Here is a 10,801-nt window from a genome sequence, read left to right as displayed (position 1 = left end):
GTCCCATGGAAAATGGCAGAACTCGGTGTAGTACCACCGCTGTTCAGTACGAAGCAAGTGCGCATAGCGCGACGATCACACCTTCCTTGCGTGTTCTATGTGCTTCTTCTGTGAGCTTCTATGACCTATAGTGCGCACATCCCCAAGTCGCTCGGCGGCAGGAAACGCAGAGCTGCAACTTGCAGTTGTACACGGGCCCAAGTACAGCCATTTCTACGCCCATGGGCCGAAGCGGCAATACGAAAGACGTCTGCTTTTTCCTGGACGCCACTCGATGGTCTGTGGGCGGTGAGTCAGGGGGGAGGCTCACTCGCATGCGCACTTCGCTACAACCACGCATCTTGTCATTTATGTGCAGCGCTAGCGAAGCTTTGCACGCCAAAATGGCGCGCCAGCGCCAACGTATACATGGAAGCAGATATAGTCTCTTATTCATGCACACGCCGCATCTGGTCTTCGCCGCATATGCAAGTGGAGATGTCTAATCCTCGAAGGCCAGCGGAGCCGTTGCATCGTTCCGAGGCAGAAGTGTGCGGCTCGAGGACAGACCTCGCAAGCGTTCGCGCTGTTGGCACAGAGCGCGCGCGCATTCGCACTGACTGAGCAGACCAGGGGATGTGGCCCTCCAGGGACGCTTCAAACCGAAAACTCGCGCAGGGGAGCAGTGTAGTGCTTTGACCACCGCTACAGTGCTCGGCGTCAGTGCTGCCTTCTTCGACGCCGGTGGCGCGGCTGGAATGCAGCAGGAACCGCAGCGCGCCGTTTTGTTCGACTGCGTCCGGCCACGCTCGAACTGGCAGCGAGGATGCGCTACGCGCGCACGTTCTCCCGTCGACGTCGTCACAGGAGGCCCCGAGCGGAGTGATCGTGTGTGCCTCCCGGTGCTGCACATAGAGCATGTACGCGTACACACACTGCGAGAGCGTACACGTCACCGAGGCCGCGCTCGCTCGCATATTGCTGCTGCTGCTGCGCCGGCGCTCCGGGCCCCGCACAGCTGCGTGTACACAAGGAGGACACATAGGCACGGCAGAGGTCGCTCCAAGCCGCGTACGTTCGTTTCATGTGTTCCTTGTTCTGCGTCCTGTTCTTCTGAACCGTTGAATACGCCACGACCGAGAAACGTGATGATCTCGCCTCGCTGCGCTGTTCCTGGTGGACTTGAAGAAGGAGTGGACCTTGGCCCTGCCAGGAACAGTCCTCTGCGGCGTGCATTCGTCCCGTGCGGTGTCGTGGATTGTTGACACTTGGACAAGCGGGCCCGTCACTGTGGGGTGAGCAATTTCAGAACTTTTGCGCGTGGGTGACATTGTTGACGATCAAGGACAACCGCTCAAACGTGCATTTTGATCGTTTTTCGGGATACCGTGAATCGTTTCGCCATGAGTTCGTGAAAAATGAATGTTTTTGTATACATCCCCAACGACGCACCGGTCAATCGGCCATTGAGGCCCTTTTTCAAGACACCTTGATATGCATCGCAGTATAGACGCATGACAAATGCAGGTTTCTGTATATACAATGTCGCACCGGCCCCATTCAACCTGCAGGACAGAAATGATTGTATAGTTGCCATCGGGCTGCTGACCTGCGGTGCAATAGCCAGCGGTGCGTGTTACAACGGGCTCCCAGACACTATGGCGCCGCCTCTGTGGCGTCTTTGCTGCACGAATGGTCGCGCTGTCACGCACCTGCGTCCCTGTCCCCATTTATTTTTTCTTTCCAGCTCACTTGCTCGCGACACAGCGTGTGTACGCCAGTGAGCCGGCGCGACCCCCGGCGACTTCGCACTTGGTCTTCGAATCGGAGGCCTCCTCGCCATGTCGTCGTGCTGTGTCCGCGTGTGGTGGTCTACTGCGGTGCGGCCTTAATGAGCCGCTGGGGTGAACTTGTTATACGAGGGAGCGTAGTCCTGCTGGGATATGGCCTCTGCGCTCCACGGCTTATGCAGCGCTCATTAAGAACGGACTGGTGGTCCCGATTCACCAAAGTCATTCTCGCCGAACAGCACACGTAACATAACTAGAAAGATGAACGACGCCATTCCGTGGGTTCTGTTCTTCTTATGTACGATGTGCCTTCAGCACCGCTCTTTAGTAAACAATGCCCGTTTAGAAGAGAACGTTACTTTGCAGAGTCTTACTTTTCACTGCTTTGTAGACTCCGACCCTGAGTTCGACAGCTGCAGCGTTAGTCCGATTGCAGAACATTTTAACTGTGTCCGGCTCTATTTGGAGAGAAGAAATAACGGCAACCAAAAAGGTTCCCGGCTGGAAAGGCAGCATAATGTAATCAGCAGTGGTCGTCCGCCTTGCAGACGCACTACTGCAGGCTCCAGTGTTCACTTGTGGGGGTTGCGAAACGCAGGCAGAAAAGGTCTAATATAAATCTCTTTCGGACTATTTCTGAAGGGGCACTCGGTCACACGGTTGTGAAGTTATTACCGTCCTGTTGCCGCCTGCCATATTTTAAGGCTTGTAAAAAACTTTCCAACCGCTGCACATGTAGCTTTTCAGAACCGTACCATGCGTGCGTGCGCGTGCACGTGCGTGCGTGCGTGTGCGTGCGTGTGTGTGTGTGTGTGTGTGTGTGTGTGTGTGTGTGTGTGTGTGTGTGTGTGTGTGTGTGTGTGTGTGTGTGTGTGTGTGTGTGTGTGTGTGTGTGTGTGTGTGTGTGTGTGTGTGTGTGTGTGTGTGTGTGTGTGTGTGTGTGTGTGTGTGTGTGTGTGCGCGCGCGTGTGCGTGTGCGTGCGTGTGTGCGTGTGTGTGTGTGTGTGTGTGTGTGTGTGTGTGTGTGTGTGTGTGTGTGTGTGTGTGTGTGTGTGTGTGTGTGCGCGTGTGTGTGTGCGTGTGTGCGTGTGTGTGTGTGTGTGCGCGCGTGTGTGTGCGTGCGCGCGTGTGTGTGCGTGCGCGCGTGTGTGTGTGTGTGTGTGCGCGCGTGTGCGCGTGCGTGCGTGTGTGTGTGTGCGTGCGTGTGTGTGTGTGTGTGTGTGTGTGTGTGTGTGTGTGTGCGTGCGTGTATGTGCGTGCGCGTGTGCGTGCGTGCGTGTGCGTGTGCACACCGCAAGGGGTGTTACACCAGCACGTCCCTTCGCTAGTTAGCTCTAGCGAGTGCCCTTTACTAGATTAGCATCGTCTGCCAGTCCTTTGTTCTTCTACCGCCACGTTACTTCAGAGCCTATGCATCGTGTTGCACTATACTGAGGACGAAGTCGCGGGTTCGATGCATGATAGCAGTTTGCACAACTGCGCGAAGCCGAAATGCACTGTAGATGGTCGAACTTAATTCCGAGGCTCCGCTTACGGCGTGCCTCAAAAATTAATCAACCAAGCTAATTTTGTGCATTTTTTATCTCTTTGCCATCCACTCTCTGACGATTCACGGCTTTCCTCTTATTTCGCCTCTCGATAAAGGTACATGGAGAAAGACAGAGGTCAAGTTCGGCTAGAATTTACCGAGGTGTGGAGTCGGGAACGCTGATCTTATTCCTTGTAATTCCGCCGACGATACACCGTGAGGTAATGTGCGTGGCGTATAAATTGCAGTCACGCAGCCTCTCTATCTGTTACGTGATCCTCGTCTCGAGCGCGGCTGTAACGGTGACTTGTCAAGTGCACCGAGAACAAGGGGCAGCGTTCTCCGCTTTGGAAGCGTGAATAACCATCATGATTTTATTGTTTCAGCGGTCTTTCTTTTTGGATACATAAAACTAAGAAAGTAAAGAGCGAACGAATGAAGGGAGGGAGGAGAGATGGAAAGAAGGAAGAAAAAGAAAGAAAGAAAACGAAAAAGAAAGAAAGAAAGAAAGAAAGAAAGAAAGAAGAAAAGAAAGAAAGAAAGAAAGAAAGAAAGAAAGAAAGAAAGAAAGAAAGAAAGAAAGAAAGAAAGAAAGGAAGGAAGGAAGAAAGAAAGAAAGAAAGAAACAAACAAACAAAGAAAAGAAAAGCACACAGAAAGAAAATGTTTCATGTTGGGGGCGATAGCCATTCCTTTGATTTATTACATGCAAGTTTTGGCGGTCAGATGTATAGTTTATCTGTCGCAAACACAAAGTGCCACCAGCCAATTCTATTGCCATACAAAAAAATGCATAAGCCATTCGCTTAAATACTTCTGTAAAATTAGTCAGCCACTCTTCAGCCTTGGTTAATTATACGACAAAATTTCAAGTTAGAACCGCTGGAGATGACTTTCCACGTTCCGCATAACAACGAGAGCCAGTACACTATAACGAAGCCGCCATCAACGCTGATATATTTTCACCCATGACGGCAGGCTGAAGTGAGGAAGATCATGCCGAATAGTGCAATTTACAAAAATGCTTAAGTTGCCGCATTTCATCAGTACCAGGTGTGAACAGGCGTATTTCCTTCTGTTCGAGCGGCTATCAAAACGTGCAGTCCTTCAGGACAAGCGTTTCTAGTTGTCTTGACTACCACAACGTGGCGCATGGCATTGAATATTCTGAACTAGTGGCGTTGACGTCATCTGTGACGTAAATAGAAAAGAGATTTATTGAATGGCTGCAGATCAGAACGCGATAGGCCACTATAGGCTTAACGGCACTGGCTGGAAGCTGTCCCGAATTTCCGGTAATTATTTCAGAAGCCTGTTCAAGTACAGAACCTAATGAGTAGCTTGGTTAGTACAAACCGGGCGCCTACCACACAGATGGGTGCTTTATTTTTTTTTTACAAGTCGCACTTGTCTTTGCTTAAAAGCGCACACCACGGTTGGCGCAGCCATATCATCGCGCGAGGAGAACCCGTCTCAAGCGAAACTTTCATTTACTGCAGAAGACTGCGGGAGAAATCTTGCTGTCTGCAAATTAATCTCTCAGGCTGCTCGGAAGAAATGGTTAGTCTGGATAGTGGTTACCCACAGCTAACGAGGGCAATCAGAGAGACGAGATAATAGAACTAAGCGTATTAGACTGTCGCTTACGCACAGGCCAACAAACACTAAAAGTAAACAGAGCATGTGCAGCACAGTCAAACGCTTTGTTCATTCAAAAGTGTAGCTCTGAGAAATTTACCTCCAATTGTGCCTGGAATAAGGACAGTCTAAAGTTCCGCATGCCCCGCCCTCCTGCCTCAGCTGTTGTCTTTTTTTTTTCTGCGCGTAACCACCATTCTAAAAATAAACTTCAGCTAACTAATCTGCCAACAAAATTTTGTTGAGGTAATTGACCTCGCTTGGTCAACTACCTCAACTGGGCTCCAGTAGTTTCCGGCGAGAAGATGACCTGCAAGGGTTTGGAAGTCTTGCTCGAGCCGGTAACGGCAATTTTATAATAATCGCTTTCTCTGTTGAGGCGGCTCCTAGTAAGACTCCGCTTACTTTAGCCTTGTGCATTGTAATGTTCTTCTCAAATGCGCTAGATACGTCAACAGTGTGTTGCGTACTCCACGTATCCCACAAATGTCAATACCTCTTCGTCCAAGACACAAGCCTTTGCAAACAAACAAAGAAAAACAGCATATTGACTATGGCTTCGTTAATGGCAAGAGACGATGTCCCGTGAGATGCTGCCCATCAGAATACATCTCAGCGTCGCTCGAGATTGATATCTTATGTCTTCCCCACCCTCCGTATCGTCCTCATACACGCGTGGAAAAACCGTGCCAACCAAAGGTATACGATGCAACCACCACGTATACAGCTAGCCGAGCTGCTCCTGACCGCCCCCGGACAGTGACAGAGCGTCCAAGGCCAGAGTTGCCTCACGCGTGTTATACGCTACCAGCCTCACGTACCGACTTAAAAGCTGGATGATAGCTCCGACACACTGACACAGCAATGAAGCATGTCGAAACCACTGCGGATCAATGAGCGAGACGGCTTAAATTGCACAAAAATTACGGTCACTGCACCGAAGTATAGGAGCCGTCCTACGACACGCCCTCTCGCTTATTGCCATTGTGGAGTGAACCCTCGCGTTTGTAAGAAGATGGCGCAATGCCCTGAGTCTATCGGCGAATTTATGAAGGCCTTGTTAAGAAACCGTACATAGCACTTTATTGGCTTTGTACGCTTGCTCGTTTATTGCGTTTAACCACCTCGTTTCTCTTTAATCCATTTTTGTCTGAGCCGCTTTAACCAGAGAAAAAAAAAAGAAAGGTTTTACTCAAAGCGTAACTGAAATAAATGTATACCTGTCTTGTCTTTCGACAGAGCACGCATTAATTACTAAGTCAGAACGAACGCAAAGGATCATGGTTATATACCACAGCAAAGATCAGTACGCTTATTGCCGTGTTGTAAGAACATTCCTGTCGTTAACGATTTGGAGTGCTATGTGTGAACTTGTTTAAATTTGCCGCTATTTCTGGGATTGCTCCACGAATAGCACTGAGAACAGCGTTTCAAACGAATTTAGCACTCACCATATTCCGAACTCGAGTGCTTTTTTGTGTTCGCTAGCGAACCCAGTAGTTATTTCTCAACACAGCTCAGCAGAATGTCCTTTAGCATTCTCGCGTACTGACAAATTTTGTCACTAGTAATAATACTTTTTTCCTGGGCTTTTAGCGTTGTGAGCATCTTCGAACATAATACGTTGTTCCCTGATCCTCCTTCGCGTACTCATCTGACATATCCTGGCACTTCGTTGCTGTAATCTCCAATCATTGTGATACTCTGTACGAAATTTTGGACAGGCCTGTAAAAAAAATAACCGTCGGCGTTTTGCTTTCCAAACATGACTAGCGGGCTTTCTTGAGGCCTGCATGGATTATTTAAGCATAAAAAACAATATAAAAATAGACGGCAAGCGGCACCTGGGACCGTTATTAACATTGCATGTTACCACCGCGTCATCCGATGCGGCTGGAACAACACAGACGCGCTACGGGCAGTGCGCATGTCGCTGAGTGACCTATCCTGATATCACCGACAACGTCCCTCCGGCACAGCCTCGACGTTCGGGTCTCATCCGGTTGTAGTTCGAGTCACCAATGCCCGCTGGGTTTCCCACTCCGGACTGCTTTTGGCAGAATGCCTAACGCCTGCCTGGAGGCCAGGGTTACGCTGGGTCAGCCTCATGGCTGCTCCAGCGAGTGATATTTATTATCATTACCTAACGTAACCTTTGGTCGCATTATCACCTCAGCAATAGAAGTAAGGTAGCTCATGGCTTATGCGTTAGAGGGCTGTTACATTTTTTCCGACTTATTTTGAGCTGGCTTGCAGCCTGGGTGCCGCGCGCAAATGAACAAATGAAAGTAGCTTGTATTACTTAAGCAAGGGTGCTGTTTAGCCTAGTTTATTAGCTGTTTAGACAGCCAGCGCGCCCACGCTACGTTTGCAAAGCATGAAAGCGAAGACAGTGGCGTCCAAATAGAACAAGTTGTTTGGAAGTCATGCAAGTCCTTTTTCTCACAACTGCAACCTATTTTTGTCGCACATATACAAAAGTGGTTTTGTTTGACATGTATCAATCAAAAGCGACATCAAGATATTGATCTCAGTTCCAATGAAATAGCGGGTCTTGTTGGCCCACAACTCCAAGGATAAATGCCGACGTCTGAGTGACTCTCATGCTAGGCTTTCGCACTGGATATGATACTTTGTATAAGCATAAATGCCGACAGTTTGTTTTGGATTCTAGACTAACTCTGAACATTAATTTCAGGTCTCAATTAGCCGAAGTGCACAACAATTGCATACAACTTAGTCTGCGGTGGATTCTGTTGTAACAATCTAAATTGTGGCGTTTGGTTGTCGAGCGTCTGTACACAATCCGACTGGCATTAAAAATTTAAGCCGTCTCCTCATTTTGACTCCACGCTACGGAGTGTTTGGCACCGCCCTGTGCAATGACGGGGAATGCCGGAGCCGTATTCATAAACTGACAGAAGTAAAGAAAAATGCATATCGTAGCGTACAGCCCGCGTACGCTTCTTTCTAAGCTCTCGAGGCGGTTCACCTTTGTGTTCGCAACATCAAGAACACAATCAGCTTCGCGAAAACAAGTGCAAACCCGAGATCATGTTTTAAAGCCTTTTCCTCAAAGCCAGAGAGAATAAAGACTATTATCCTCCTGTACTCTTTTGTTACACTGACGCTTCTGCAAGCGCCAGCCAATTGCCAGTGTCTTCTCCCGCTGTGACAACGCACCCCGTACTTCCTTGCCTCTTGTGAGGAGTTGCTTCAAGATAACAATAAAAACAAGACAAGAAAAACATAGTGGTAAGGAGAGTCGTTCGCAGCTGTTTGCCTACCGCAGTCTAATTGAATGCTTCTTTCTTCCAAGAAGGAACCAACACCGACGAAGTGCACTCATGCGGAGATACGGAGCGAGCAGCGTGTCCGCGATGACACGCACGACACGTGACTGTATGGGTGTGCGGGGAGTCACTTGCACGTCGGCTGCGGCAGAGTTTGAGTGTGTGTACATGCAGCACGCCGCAAAGCGTCAGTCAACCGTAGATGGGAATCCCAAAGAAGGAATTATTGGGAGTGTACTTCAGACAGACAAAGAGGAAGACATTAGGTCTTCATCTCTGATGGTCTCAAGTGCTTCCTTCCATGGGACTCCCCCCGAGAGTGACTGGCGCTCAGTGACGTGTTGTGTGCACGCATACATTCGTACACATACGCGTGCATAAGTTCCAAAGCATTAGGACATTAGGTCTGCGTGCCAACGCTATTCACTTACTATTCGCGGGAAAGCGAGTTTGTGATTGGCGTCAAGGATAGCAGTTCATGCTGAGGACATCAAAAACATAGAAGCGAAGGATATACAGTATTGAACACAAATATGGAAAAATGCCAAAGGCTATACAGTAAACATCTGTGTCAAAAAACCCGATAAAAATTTCTTGGTACTTGTTTCTTCTTTTCATCGTATAGGTGTGCTGGCAGTTGAGAAATGTTTGCGCATCACAAATAAAAAAAAGAAAGAAGAGACGATAAATCAGCTTAGCGAGGCTGGATTGCGCCACACTGTGTGCTGTCATCGAGAACGTAATCGCTGCTTGACAGCGCGGTCGCTGAATTACCTAGAAAGCTCATCGCCTTCTCCCATATCCATGAAGGAAAACAAACAGGTAATTGAGTTTCGGCGAGCGAGCAAGCAAAGGGGGCGATGGGGGAGATCGTTCAAAGAGTGAACGCCAAGCCAAAGGGGACAAGCCTCATACCTGTTGGCAAACACAGCAGGTTAAGCAAATCAACGACGTGAAAAAAAAAAATGAATTGAAAGAAGGAAAGAGGTGAGCTATGTCGGGAATCCCTAAGTTTCTTCTTTCGGTTCACTCTTTTGTCAGGGGTGCTCTCGCCTTTGAAGGTTAACGCTCTGCCAACAACCCTCTAGAGCAGTCAATTTTATATTTGCCGTATTCAGCGATGCCGAAAACAAGACAGAACTTACCCCCTCTGAAAACATATTGCCACTCTGTAAGCTGAAATTCGTGCAGCAGTCTGCGTTAAAGATTATGTGTGTCAAGCCGACCTCGTTAGCTTCCATGAAATAAGGCTTCCCCGAACCCTGCCTCGTGGCCACTTTCTGGACATGTGAATGACATAACTGCCGCGGTGCCGTATAGCCGTCCAACCCTGGCCCTGCAGTCTTAACCATTGACACACGGACTAGCCACAGCGTTGTCGCTTCAGAATCGAAGCTTATTATGATCACGTAATCAAGAGCCCGTCGCAGCAGCCTAGATAGCGTGGACTCAAACCCCGTATACTGTTGAAGGAGCGTCGCACTACATGACCTATACTGTTGTATGTGCTCATCCCAATGTCTTTTTTTTTTTCGTGCTTTAGGACTTCAGTTACCACTCCACCATCAACCTTCTCCACACTTTCCCCCTACTACAACTGCTATTAATAATGGTAGTAATTACATGGCCACACTAAGAGGAAGTGGGGAATAATTGTGATGGAAAACATGAAGGGGACGGAAGAATACCGGCATTTTATTGTCCCTTTCCTCGTTCATCATCTTCCTAGGTTTCCTGCTTAGCGCGCTTATCTTACCCTTGACTCGCCCGAGAAAAGACCGGGAATGTCATTTAGGCAGATCAACAAACCATCTGCTGTGGCTAGAGACGCTGTCCAGTAACAACAACAGTAACAGCAGTGGCGGTAACAACAACAAACAGAACAACAAGGAAGGAAACATGGACAATCAGGAAAGCGGTAAACAACAGAGTGGCATACCGAATGCCGTCCTTCTGCGCTAGGTTCTGCCCACCATACAATAAAAACGCAAGGCCGGTCGGGGCTACTGTCACAGGCGTAATGAAGCAAGCTCACTGCATTTGGATGCATTGACTGAAGGCTCCAATCGGGTCGATTTCTTGGTGCGGCTTCGGATCGTCAATATTGTAGTTCTCAGTGGAAACGAAGGGCTGAACGCTAACGACCAGATTCGGAGGAAGAACATATGCGTTAAAGCGTTGCCAGATGTACGTACAGCCTTGGTCAGAAATGTATTGTCCTCGAGGTTTGCTTCAGGACACGCAGTGGGGCTGCTTTTGCGTCGACAACGTTGTAACTCTGTATAAGGTGAGCGTGGTGCTCTCCTTCTCACCTCTCCGAAGCTTAAAAGGATACTGAGGACAAATTAAGGTTGGCATGTATCGATTAGGTACAGCGTCCTAGAAAAGCTAGAGAAGACCAAAAAAATTAAATGCACGCGTCTCCATCATCGGCTCATTTTGCGAGTAAAATGCGTGCGTCGACACCAATTTTTGAGCGGATCTCGGAAGCTACGCTACACCGCCATTGAATACAGAGCGATGGACACCCGTCCTTTGCTACTACGTCATCATAGGTTTGAACTGGCTGGCAG

The 10,801-nt window shown here is 48.7% G+C and overlaps 1 protein-coding gene across 1 annotated transcript in view; it reads left to right on the top strand.

Annotated features, from left to right (window-relative positions):
• The first annotated feature begins 629 nt into the window (after positions 1–629).
• The window catches only part of LOC144136616 (uncharacterized), a 91,271-nt gene continuing 81,099 nt past the window's right edge, over positions 630–10,801 (top strand). Inside the window, exon 1 of the mRNA XM_077669107.1 lies at positions 630–1,274. The gene's annotated coding sequence lies outside the window, so the exon portion shown is untranslated. The remainder of the gene's footprint in view (positions 1,275–10,801) is intronic.

Source organism: Amblyomma americanum, chromosome 6 (assembly GCF_052857255.1).
Source record: "Amblyomma americanum isolate KBUSLIRL-KWMA chromosome 6, ASM5285725v1, whole genome shotgun sequence".
NCBI lineage: Eukaryota > Metazoa > Arthropoda > Arachnida > Ixodida > Ixodidae > Amblyomma > Amblyomma americanum.
This window is presented reverse-complemented; position numbering and strand designations above follow the sequence as displayed.